Source organism: Urocitellus parryii, chromosome 6, assembly GCF_045843805.1.
Source record: "Urocitellus parryii isolate mUroPar1 chromosome 6, mUroPar1.hap1, whole genome shotgun sequence".
NCBI classification, from domain to species: Eukaryota; Metazoa; Chordata; class Mammalia; order Rodentia; family Sciuridae; genus Urocitellus; species Urocitellus parryii.
Window position 1 is genome coordinate 6,815,164 of NC_135536.1, and position 12,993 is coordinate 6,828,156.

Here is a 12,993-nt window from a genome sequence, read left to right on the forward strand (position 1 = left end):
GTACCTGTGTGGCTCTGTGTGTGGACCTGTGCACTCAGGCAGGCTTTAGCTCTTGTTTCCTGTGGGTCAGCCCTGGTTTAAGCCCCTGCTCTGGCCCCTTGTGGGAACCTGCTGGGTTTCAACTGGGCTGATTCCACCTACCTCATGGCCCCTGCCCAGCCCAGCCCAGCTCCGCTGTTGAGCTTGCTGCCTGGAGGGTACTGGTTCCTGTGCTGTGCCTGTGTGACCTACCTTTATCACCAGGACCACCCAGGGGCTTTGGGGACTCTCAGGACTGTCCCAAGGTGACCAACTGAGCATCTTCCCATCCCAGGCCTCAGTTGCTCTTTCTGAAAAATGGGAGGTTCTGAGACAGTTTCCTGCCATTTCTGTGCCCAGCTGTGGCTATGCCGTGACTCATGGAGAAGTGGCAGAGAGAGTCCAGAGACACCATCATGGCTGGGCCAGGGCGAGGCCTGTCCTGCCCCTCCTAGGGCAGCTAGCCAGCCCTTGGGGATGAGTGCCACCCCTCTGCAGGTGGCCCTGATGCATCCCTCTGGCTTCCTCCGGCTTGCTGCAGCGAGGGGGAAGAACCTTGTCCTGGTGTCTGATCCCAAGGCCAGTGTGGGGCCAGCTGGGCAGTGTGGGTGCCTGGGCCTGCCCACGGGGGCAGGTGTGGGCCTCTGGGCTCTGGGATTGAAGCCCCTCCTTGCCGACCCCGAAGCCCCAGCGTGTCTTCTCTGAGCGTCTTTTTCAGCCGCCTAAATGGAGTGCTGCCAGAGTCGGTTGGTTGCCCGAGCAACCCGCCCAAGCTCGCTGTGGTCCCAAAGCTAAAGACCCAGACAGGCTGAGTTCTGCTCCCCACTGCAGCGGCTGGGAAGGGTGCCTGAAGGCAATCTTGCTTCTGAATGACCCCGGGGTCTGTGGGCATCCCTCCTCCATGGAGTGGCTGACCTTTGCCCCACCTCCCGTGGATGGAAGGGGAGGCCCCTGTGGCCCAGGAGGGAGGCCCCCCCCAGCCCTGGGCTGCCTCACCAGGGCCTGCCCCCACTGTTGCTGTCCCCTCCTGTGGCGTCCCTGAATTTTGCAGGTTTGGGTGGAGGTAGTGGCCAGGGCTCTACACAGCTGCTGGTCCTGAAGTTGGGGAAGATGCCTAGTGTTGGGGACATGAGAGCCTCTGTCCCACTTCCCCTTGCTCCCCTGCGCCTGGAGTGGGGCTGGCACTACCCCAGCGGCTCCTCTGTGCTCCTGTGGACCTCAGGCTCCTGCAGGGCTATGGGGTGAGCTGGTCATTGGCCAGGATTTGGAGGCAGATTGGAACAGTCCTGAGAGTCCCCAAAGCCTCTGGGTGATCCTGGTGATGAGGCTAGGAGCTGTTGGTTGCTGAACTGGGGAGGCTGGGTGCTCACAGGGCTTCAGGTTGTGATTTGGGAGCCTCTTTCCAGTTTCCCCTTCTGGGAGCTTCCTCAGCCCCTGAGTGCGGGGTTTGTGGTGCCCAAAGACACCGCACATGCTGCCCAATAGCTTTTGTGCAGAGCAAACGGGCACCTCTTAGAGTGACCAATTGAGAAAGACATAATGAGGTCAGATGGAGGGCCGTGGGAGGAGGGGCAGTGAGCCCCAGAGTCCCCTGAAGCTGAGGAGGTGGGGCCCGAGGGAGGGGTTGTCTCATGCTCGGTTGAGCAGGGGTGGCTGGTGAGCCGTACCTGGGGACCCAGGCAGGCCCGGGGGTCTCTGGGGGTTGTCTTCCTCCTCTGCATGGGGGGGAGTTTTAGATCTGTTCGCTGGTAGTAAAGCGCTGGCCGGCGATGTCTGTGAGGCATGGCCTTGTGGTGCCCTGTCCCCAGTGCTGGAGAAGGGCAGTGAACCTTCTTAATACCCTGTTTTTCTAGTTGACCAAAGGGACTGCTCTACCAGTGTCCCCTGGAGGAGGCCAAGGTGGGCTGAATGCTCTGCTGCTCTATGAAGGCCGAGAAGGTGCCCGCCTCCTGACTTGGGCCAAGGCACACAGAGCACTGGCCCATCGCGGGGCTGCCTAGTCTTGGTGACATATGAGAGTTTCGCAGGATACCCCAGTGCCTGGAGGGATGAAGTCCCAGCTGGTCTTCTTGAGGCCTGTGGGCCTGGACTGGGTCTCCTTGCCCAACTCGGGGTCTTTTCACACCTGCTTTCCAGAGGCCCATTTGGCCTTGAGTCTAAGAGGGACCCAGGAGTGTGGCATGTTGGAGGGCCTGGAGGTGAGTGCCAGCAGACCGTCCTGCTCACCACCTGCCTCTAGCTGCCATCTGGTGTGTCCGTCGAGGTCAACCCTGTCGTTCATTGTGTGGAGCAGAACCCTGCGGCAAGTGGATAACGTGGCCTTTAGTGGCTTTTAGATTCTGTTGAGGAGAGCAGCGGAACTCTCCTCATAAATGCAGCCTGACCCAGGGAGGGGACAGGAAATGCTGTCCCATCACCTGGCCCAAGCTTCTGCTGGGCTGTGGCCTAACTCTGGCAAGGTGACGTTGGGTATTGGGATAGGAGGACTTTGTAGGGGACCAAGGACCAGGTCAGACAGAGGTCATTGGCCTAGCCTGCTGGATGGGCTGGATCCACTCGGCAAGGGACAGCAGGCCAGGGTCAGCTGGCCTCAGATACAGGGCTGCTCCTGCCCCACATGGTACTCCGGAGGCAGTGCCAGCCAGCAGGACGGAGTTGCCTTTGGCAAGCTCTGGGCTGGAAGGAGGGCCCTGGGCTGAGTTGTCCTTGCTAGGAGGGGCCCTGCTGGGACTGGGCTCTCTCTCTGCTAAGCTCTTTGGCCCTGGGGCCTGGGGGTCCATTTCACTGGGCCCACTCCGTACATCTGGATCCCACTGCACCAAGACAGACCATGGGCAGCTCCGCAGGGTACGGACTGGCTTCTCAGCCCAGCTCTGGGTTCCCCGTGTTGCCTGGGGAGGCTGTCCCTTCTCGGGGTGCTGGGGTGTCAGGGCAGAGCTGGGCTGTGGCGGTTGACTAACAAGCCGTGTGCTTTGTTTTTTTTTTTTTTTTTTAAAATATTATTTTAGTTGTTGATGGACCTTTATTTTTTATTTATTGATTTACATGCGGTGCTGAGAGTTGAACCCAGTGCCTCACACATGCTAGATAAGTGTTCTACCACTGAGCTACAATCCAGCCCCTTGGTGGTGTTTTGTGACGGTGTCCACCGCTTTCCCTGTCCTGGAGACTTCTCTCCAGGCTGGGGCTGCGGGGCAGGGGGATGTCTGGAGTGCACTGAGCTCCTGCCAGGTTCCAGCTGGGGCTCCCTTTGTAAAACCCTTATCCACAGCACTGAGTGTCACCTGGGGGCACCTGGGGGTACCTGGGGGTGTCTCTGAGGCTCAGCTCCTTCTTTCCAGGGGCCTGACCTGCAGCCTGGAGCCTCACCTGGCACCTGGGCAGGGCAGTTGCACCAGGTGCCTGTCACCCTCTTCCTGCCCTATAGTTTGCTCAGGGTGACTTTGTTGGCAGCGGTCCCTGCTGTGATCTTACCAGGAGTGTGGTCATTACCATTTCCCAGACAGGAAACCCGATGGGGAAATTGGCAGGCTGTCCTAGGTTCTCCCAGCCGACCCTCCTGCCTTCTGTGTGTGGGGGTCTGCAGGCCCCTCTCTTTGCTGGGACTCAGAGTGCAGACTTTGGTGATGTCCCCTCAGAGGCTACTCTGGCCGGAGAGGCCCTGAGTCCCTGGGGCTGGTGCCCAGGGCCTGTCTGCTGGCAGGCAGTTGGCACACATCATTGCCACCAAGGGGTGAGAATCACAGCAAGGCACTACTGGTGAGTGGCATCAGGCAGAGTTGATTTTTTAAAAGATTGCCAAGATGTCCTCAGAGGAACTTAGGAAGATGTGGAAAAGAAAAGCCCAAACCCACCAGCCCCGTCCCCAGTTCCTGCTCTCACGACCCTCCCCATGACTCCCCGTCGTCGGTTTCCCTGGAGTGTGGTGTGCTGGCTGCAGGTCAGTCCCCTCCACGTGCCCCAGGGTTGCTTTTCTCAGCTGCGTGGGCCTTGGTGGGGGCTGAGCAGCGTCCCTCAGGGAGGCTCTCGCCAGGCTCGCTGCTGCTGGACGGGCGCCAGCGGCTTCTTCCTGGCTCCCCTTCCCCACAGGGTGTGGTGCATTGGCAGCGTGGGGTTCGCCGGCCCAGCTGGGTCCTCTGCAGTCGGGCAACACTGGAAACCGGGTCTCGGGGGACCCTGCGCAGCCCCAGGTCCGCCCGCCTGTGCGGATGTCTGCTGAAGCGGGCGCTGCGGCGGGTGTGGGGTGCTGCATTTTCTGTGTGAATTCCTCCTTCTGGCTCCTTGGCATTGTTTGAAAGACGCTGGACAAAATGCACTCATTTTTTCCTGTGCCTCGGTGGTGACAGTACGTGCTTTGCCGTCAGCACAGGGGATTCAGGCACCTCTTTGGGGAGCAGATCAGAAAAGCTGCCTGGGATTTGTTTTAGGTCCCCTTGGAGTCGTCCCCAGGGACAGCCATCGGGGCAGGTAGCGGGGAGCCCATCGTGTCCTCAGAAGCCTGTCTGAGCCGGGATGTCCCAGCCCGGCTCACCACTGAGCCCGGCCCGGGGGGCCATGGTGAAGAGCTAGACAGCTTCTCCCGTGGGGCTGGCTTGGTTTATTTCCTTCAGGACTGATGATGTTTAAAATGTACCCTTTTATTACAGCTGGGGAAACTAAACATAGGCAGGAAGCCACCAGCCCACTTGTCTGGTGTCACAGAGCAAGCGAGGCAGTGGCCAAGGGGCCAGTGTCCCTCAGGTGGCTCTTGTGACCTTGAATAGCCTGACTGCAGCTGGTAGGTCCCCAGACTGTGCCCTTGGGAGTATGAGCCTGGGCCTTGGGCGTTCAGGTCCTGGCTACACCACTTGGCTCTTTGTGACCTTAGGTGAGTCGCCTCGTCTCCCTGGGCCTCAGTGTCCCCTCTTATAAACGGAAATACTTATATTGCCCTCAGGGTTACCATGAGGACCAGCCAAGGCGGCCAAGGTGAGTGCACGCCTGGAGCCCTGGGGTTCTGGAAGTGGGACGGGGCTCTTTCTCTTGGGACAGAAGTTCCTGCGAACCTTCTCTTAGATTCACCAGTTGCTCTGCCTCCTGGTGCTGTCTTTCTCTAGGGACTTCTTTCCTGAGCCATTTGAATGAAGCTGGCCTTGGTACATGGCTCTGCTTGAGCACTTTGGTGTGCGTTTCTCAGGAACAAAGACTTTGACATCCAAAGAGCCAGGACAACGATTGCCACCAGGAGGCTTGTCATTGACGGGTGCCTCTAGATTGATTTTTTTCCTAATCCATGATTACACGTGGTAATTCCCTCTTTACCTTCTGTCATCTGAAACCTCACCACCCCTTTTTGTTGATATTTTGAAGAATGTAGAGGAGAAGTTCTACCCATTCAGCGCCATCTGCTTGTCGTCATGTTGAGGCTGTGCACTGGGGCAGAAGGAACGGGGCCTGTGGTGTCTTCTGCCAGGGGCTCTGGGGGTCTTGGTGAGCATGCCGGGTCCAGGGGTAGGCAGTCCCTGGTGGGACGCTTACTGTGTCTTTGTAAATGACAGCTCTGTGGTGGTGTGTGCGTGTGCGTGTGTGTGGGGGGTGGTACCCCGTCACTCTGCCCCGGAGCTACTTCTCCAACCCTTTTTCAAAAATGTTCATTTTGAGGCAGGGTCTTGCTTCATTGCCCAGGCTGGTCTGGAACTTGAGGTCCCCCTGCCTCACTGTCCATGGATGTGCCACTGTACTCAGCAATAATGACTGACTCTTGGGAGCACTTGGAGACTGTGCAGATCCCCCCCACTCCCCCAGCAATGCTGGGATGGAGCCAGGGCCTCGTGCTGCTGGGCAAGCGCTGTTCTGCTGAGCCGAACCCTGGCCCAGGCGGCCACCTCGGTCTCCAGCAGACATTCGGGTGGGGTAACTGTGTTCTCTACCTTCATCCTCCTTCCTTCTGGGCGTGAGCCCCTGCTTCCTTTTTGACCTGTGTGCGGATTAAAAAAAATACATATATCAGTGTGGACTCTTAAAATGGGAATTTTATTTTATCCGGCAGGTTGTAATCCCAGCTCTCCTAATCACTATCATTGTCATCTGGCCCGGGACAAGCAGCTGGCTCTGTGCCTGGGAGGGGAAGGGACTCAATGGCCTCATGTTCTTATAGGGCTGCTCTGGGGCCAGGGCACCTGCTCTTGGCCTGGTGCTGCTGCTGGGTTTCCCTGTGGCTCTGGACGTGTTGAGGACACCTCAGGTCCCCCAGTTCTCCCTGGTCCAGGAGAGGCTGGGACAGGCTGAGCACCGAGGCCCGCTCCTCTGTCACCTGCAGAGTGATGACCAGAGGGTGGCTCCCTCAAGCCCTGCCCCTCCTACTCACCTCAGCTGGCCTTCTGAAGGCTCAAGGCCTGTTGTTTTTGTTGGTGACCAAACATTGACCTCATCCTGGCTCTGCTCTCTGCTGGCCTTTGTGGCAGGCACCGTGGCGTCTTGCCTGGGTGAGCCGGGCTCCCCTGTACCTTCCCATAGGTGGCCGCCAGTGCAGGAAGGTCCTTGGAGGCTGTCAACTCCTTTGCTGTCCAGAGTGGTAGTCTGGGCCCAGAATGAGGAGGAAACCTGCCCAGCGTCACACAGCAAGGTGGTGGCAGGGCCAGGGCTGGAGCCCAGGCCTCTGGTGCATGGGCTTCACTGTCACTGCAGGAGCCTCTGTGCCCCCTTACAGTGGCAGGTTTCATGGTGGGACTGCAGGGGTGGCCCTCCGCCTCCGAGAGCCCGAGGTGGATGTTTGGTCCCATGGAAGGAGCTGAATGCCCTGAGAAGAGGAGCCTGAGTCTGGGGCCGTGTCCAACCTGGGCAGGTGGGGGTGGCCTCTTGTTGGCAGGGGTTCTCATTTGACAGCTGGGTCGTGGTCCCTGCTCTGTCCCTGTGCAGGGTTTCAAGCAGCTAGAGAAGCCCTGTGTGCAGGACAGTGAGGGTCCCCAACAGTCTCAGTGCCCCTGCCTGAGTGCCCATGTGCTGGGACTTGGCGTGGGGATGGTTGTGCTGTGCCGGAGGCAGTCTGCGGGGCTTGCCCGGGCGTGTGCACGACGTCTTCTCCAAATATCCCATGTGCCAGACCGGCACACCCAGCGCAGGACCTCACCTGCAAGGGCCAGCAGGGGCCAGGGAAGGGGTCTCCCTACAAGCGGAGGCCTTGGCCAGAGGCGTAGGACTGTGGAAGAGCTGTGTGTTGGGATGACCACAGTCACCTCCGGTTCCTAGAGCTGATGGGCAGGTGTGAGAGCAGGAAGGGCCTGGGAGGGTGAGGCTGGGGAGGCTGGACACAGTGTGGAGGACTGATTTTTTTTTTTAAATTTTTTTTTTTTTTTTGAGAGAGAGAGAGAGAATTTTATTTTTAATATTTATTTTTTAGTTCTCAGCGGACACAACATCTTTGTTGGTATGTGGTGCTGAGGATCGAACCCGGGTCGCACGCATGCCAGGCGAGCGCGCTACCAGTTGAGCCACATCCCCAGCCCAATGTGGAGCACTGATTGACCAGGATGTGGCGCTGAGCTCACCAGCAGGTGCCGTGGTGGGGGAGGGGTGGGCAGCAGGCCTGGCCCTGCTCTGTCCCTCCAGTTAGCCGCACTCTTGCAGAGCACAGAACTGGAAGAAGGCAGGACGGGTCTCCCTGGTCCCCATGTCTGGGCCAACCTCTGGGATGGGGTAGGCAGAGATTCCTGAAGAGCCCTGGGGAATTGCTCCCAGGCAGCACCCGCTCCAGCTCCAGGGCCTCACTGGGGTCTGGTCACCGGTGCCAGCCCAGCCTGGCTGCGCCTTTTAGCCCATGCCCACTGGCCTGGCATGCGGTCATGGGTAGCCATGAAGGCCACCCTTGTGAGGCACAAGACTGGGGCTGCCTCTTTCCTTCAAGGCTGGCCCTGAGGAGCAGGCCTCCCTTGCAGAGGCCACGCCGAGGCTCAGGGAAGTCAGTTACTCAGGTGCTGTGGGGAGTGAGCGGCCCCTTTGGGTTTGAACCCCTAACTTGTGCTGGTGAAGACTCTGGCCTGCTACCCCAGCACCCCTCGGGCAGTCCTTCCTAGTTGGAGATGAGGATGCCGAGAGGCTCAGAGATGTTTAGTCAGGGGTGTGTGGTCACCTGGCCTGGCAGAGGGCCAAGAGCCATGCAGGAAGTAGAGGGTTTTCCAAGCCCTGCCCAAGGGCTGCCCATGACCTTTGAGCACTGGAAGCTCACGCCCCCCTCTTTATGGAGGAGAACCTTGGGTCTAAAGAGCAGTGGCTCCAGCGGCTCTTCTGGTGAAGTAGTCAGGCCCAAGGGTCACCAGGTGGGCTGTGAGGCAAAGCCAGGGCAGGACAAGGCTCAAGCAGGGGTGGAAGCTAGGGAGGCAGCCACCTGCATCAAGGTGCAGGCACCTGCAGCTGGCCAGCCCCTCCCCAGGGGGGGAGGTCGGGAGCCTCACATGGGCGCTGAGGCTTCTGCCCTGCACATGCAGCCAGCCCAGGCCTCCGCTAGCCCAGGCCTCCCCACAGGGGCTGGTCCGGGGTCCTCAGTGCCTTCTGGAGCAGTCCTCATAAAGGCTCAGGTGTGGCCCAGTCCTGGAGGAGGCAGGTGTGTGGCCTTCTCAGCAGGTGGCCCCACAGCCCTCCTGCAGCCCTTCCACGCAGCAGCCAAGCGCCCACTGGCAGCTGGGATGAGCTCTCTGTTTCTAAACAGCTGCTCAGTGGGGCCAGGCCAGCCTGGCTAATCCAGGCTCATCTCCCCATTTTGAGTTCCCTACCCTTAATCCCATCTGCAAAGTCCCTTTGGCCATGGGAAAGACCGTTCACAGATCCAGAGGTCGGGATGTGGACTCTTTGGGGCGACATTGTTCGGCTGACTGCCATTGAGCAGCCCAGGCTGAGCACTCTAAGCAGAGTCAGGGTCTCAGGTTGCCTCTGGGGGAGCTGAGGCCTGAGGTCAGGTAGAGGGTGCTGCTGGACCTGGGACCCCCAACCCCGTTCCTTCCTCCAGGCCATACTGCCCCTTCTGAGTGGAACCCCAGGCCACCCCGTGCTGCAGCTTCTGTTGTTTGCAGTGCAGGGCACCGATGAGCTCCTCTTGCCACCGCCCCCGGCTGAGAGGACTTGGCTCTTCTCCATGGCCGGAAGAAGGTTCCCTCCCCAGGAACTCTGGGAGGAGGGCACATCAGACCGGCTGGCTGGTGACCATTTGGTCAGCAATCGCCCTGCTGTTGGTTTCACGGGAAGTGGGAAGTCCGGCAGCTGCGCCGACGCAGGTCTGTCTGGCTTCTCCCTGGGTGGGTCCCCACCACGCTGTCTAATTGCAGGGATGCCGCCTGGTAGGAGATGAGTCGCATCCCTGTGATGCCCTCTGAGTTCTCTAGGCCTCCTGCCCTCCTTCCTCTGGGGCTTGGGAGTAGGGTAGGGCTTGCTAAGGTCACACAGCAGGCTGGGCAGGAGGGGACCTGCTCTGGCCTCTGTCTGCTGGGGTTGGATCAGAACCCAGGGCCTTGTGCATGCGAGGCGAGCACTCCACCGACTGAGATAGATCCCCAGCCCTGACCGTCTTTGTTAACCTCTCCCTTTTCTTTAAAATTAAGAGATAGATTAAAAGTGCTCAGCTTAGAGGACAGTGAGAATCCCCAGCTGCCCCTTATCACAGGGTCAGTAAAGCATCTGCGCTTCAGATCTTGGCCTTTTAAGAACTCTGTCTGGGCAGGCGGCGCCTGGAGTACCCTGCCTGGGGCTCACCCCTCTCCTGTAGGTCGCCTCCCGCTCCTGCCTGGTGATGACAGTCTGCTTTATATAAATACCGCCAGGGAACTTGTTCCCCACCCCCCCACTGGGTTCCCAGGACGCGTCCCTGTTGAGATGAGTGTTTCTAGTTGGTTTGTTTCTCCTTTTTTTTAAAACTGGCACATCAGGGTGGGATTTGTTGTTACCTATTTGTACCTGTACACACTGCGGCAATAGAGTTTGGTGGCTGTCACTCCCCAGTATGTCCCCTCCGTTGGTTCGTGTTCACCTGTCTGGTGTTTCATGGGTTCTCCCGGGGAGGGAGGAGGTACAGAAGCTTTCCATTTCTTGAGAATACGGCCCCTATGGCGGGCACGTGTTGTCTGCCTGTCCCCGTGCTGTAGTTTGGTCCCCGTGCTGTAGTTCCCAGAGGCTGTGAGTCTTTCGGCTACAGGACGGGCCAGGGCGTGTGTCCTCTGCTGTGTAGTCAGCATCCTGCCGCGGCACCTGGGCTCACGTGTTCCCGTCACACCTCTGTCACACCGAGGACTGGGTGGTATCTCACTGTTGTGGCGTTTCCTTGGTGACACCTGCAGTTGGGCATCTTCTCACCTACTTCTCAGCCACCTGGTTTCCTCTTGTGACTCACCATTTTTTGCCCCTCCTCCTACATCTCCTTCTGGATCCACAGGAATCTCTGCCCATTTCTGCAGTGGTCAGGGCTTGCACCTGCGCCCCCCACCCCCACCCCGCCGGCTGCTGTTTTCTAACTTTGTTCCCATCTCTGTTGATTAAGAAATCCTTTTCTGCTAGGTAATCCCAGTGGCTTGGGAGGCTGAGGCAGGAGGACTGTAAGTTTGAGGCCAGCCTCAGCAACTTAGCAATGCCCTGGCTCAAAATAAAAAAAAAATAAAAAGGGGCTGGCTCAGTGGTTAGGCACCCCTGAGTTCAATTCCTGTTACAAAAAACAAACAAAAACAGGAAAACAAAAAAATTTTCCTACCTGAAATTTTGTATTTAAAAAAAGCCTTTAAAAATTAATGGCTTTATTGAGATAGCGTTCACTTGCTCTAGAAACATGTGTGTTTGCATATATGCATTCACATTCCTACAAACACACACACACACACACACACACACACACACACACACACCCCTGTGGAAGGGTGTGGACTGGCAGACCTGCCTGGAGCCCAGCTCTTTCTCTTGCTCTGAAGGCCTTTGATCCCCTCACCTCCAGCCACACCTAGGTTTTCTGTCGGCTGAGCCTCCTGCACCACTTATAAATGGCTGGGTCCCTGGGGTCCCCTCTCCTGTGCCTTCCCACTGTCTTGCCCTGCCCTCTCTTGGACAGAGGGCTCCAGAAGGCGGGGTTGTGTGGTCATTCTGGCCCTCACAGAGTACCTGGCACTTGGTAGGACTCCCTTGACATCCAGCAGTGGAACCGCTCCCCACCCTCTCAGGCCTTCCCTTCATGTAAGAAGGGACTGGCCCCTCCATCCCAGGGCTCAGCAAGTGTCCCTCCCCTCCCTGCAGACCTGGGCCTGCATGCTGAGTCCACCACCGTGGACCGTGCTGTGGCTGTACTGTGCCGCTCAGCTCCACCGATGACTAGGCAGGGCCAGGAGGGCGCGGGCTCCCTGGGAGGAGGCCAGAGGCCAGATCTGAGCAGTCCCCAGAGCAGTCCCCGCAGTCCCCATGCCTCGTAGATCAGGGGCTCCGGATTCCAGGGGTGTGTTAGAATCACCTGGAGGGACTTTCAGACAAACACTGATGCCCAGGCTCCTCCCCCAGAGAGCATTTTTTAAAGTCATTATGAGTGAAATTGGGGTTGGCAGGAGGGTGTCATGACATCACAGCCATCCTTGCTGGCCACTGAAAAGACCGTCCCTGCTCCATCACCCCCCATCCCTGCTCCATCACCCCCATCCCTGCTCCTTCTTCCCTTTGTCCTCTGCTCCGTCCCCCCTCCATCCCTGCTCCGTCCCCCATCCATCCCTGCTCCACCCCCACTCCATCCCTGCTCCACCCCCCCTCCATCCCTGCTCCATCCCCCCTCCATCCCTGCTCCGTCCCCCCTCCATCCCTGCTCCATCCCCCCCTCCGTCCCTGCTCCATCCCCCCTCCATCCCTGCTCCACCCCCCCTCCATCCCTGCTCCATCCCCCCTCCATCCCTGCTCCATCCCCCCCTCCGTCCCTGCTCCATCCCCCCTCCATCCCTGCTCCACCCCCCCTCCATCCCTGCTCCATCCCCCCTCCATCCCTGCTCCGTCCCCCCTCCATCCCTGCTCCATCCCCCCTCCATCCCTGCTCCGTCCCCACTCTATCCCTGCTCCGTCTCCCCCATCCCTGCCCCGTCCCCCCTCCATCCCTGCTCCGTCCCCCCTCCATCCCTGCTCCGTCCCCCCTCCGTCCCTGCTCCGTCCCCCCTCCATCCCTGCTCCGTCCCCCCTCCATCACTGCTCCGTCCCCCCTCCCATCCCTGCTCCGTCCCCCCCATCCCTGCTCCGTCCCCCCTCCATCCCTGCTCCATCCCCCCCTCCGTCCCTGCTCCGTCCCCCCCCCCATCCCTGCTCCGTCCCCCCCATCCCTGCTCCGTCCCCCCTCCATCCCTGCTCCACCCCCACTCCATCCCTGCTCCACGCCCCCTCCATCCCTGCTCCACCCCCCCCATCCCTGCTCCGCCCCCCCCATCCCTGCTCCGTCCCCCCTCCATCCCTGCTCCGTCCCCCCTCCATCCCTGCTCCGTCCCCCCTCCATCTCTGCTCCACCCCCCCTCCATCCCTGCTCCACCCCCACTCCATCCCTGCTCCGTGCCCCCTCCATTTCTAATTCCTGTGGGGCTGCGGGAGGCGGGATGGAGAGGGGGCCCTGGCCTGGCAGTTCTGTGTCTGCACATCTCTGGGAGGGCCAGCCTGTGGGCTGTGGGTGACCCGGCCAGCCCCAGAAGCCTTCCTCACTCCAGATCTGTGCTCGCCTTAAGCTTGGGGCTTGCCCAGTGCCTCCAGGGGGGTCCTGGAGGAGAGATGGACAAGGTGAGTGCTGTCCAGAATGGAGGGCCTGGAGCTTGGGCCCTGCAGGAGGGCCCCGAAGTCCCCAGGTACCTTGAGGAGCAGACAGCTTTGGGAGAGGAGGGATGGGAGGGGAGGAGAGGGAGGGGAAGGAGGTGGCCTCCAAAGCCCCTTCCCTCTGCCTCAGTGGGTGGCCCAGAAGAGCCCCAGGCTTGGGGACACACACACTTCAGATCTCATCTTGCTTCCAGGAGCTTT

General features: G+C 59.6%; 1 protein-coding gene across 4 annotated transcripts in view; it reads left to right on the forward strand.

Moving 5' to 3' along the window:
- Ccdc85c (coiled-coil domain containing 85C) overlaps positions 1 to 12,993 on the forward strand; it is a 71,071-nt gene that overhangs the window by 32,610 nt on the left and 25,468 nt on the right. The window lies entirely within an intron of this gene.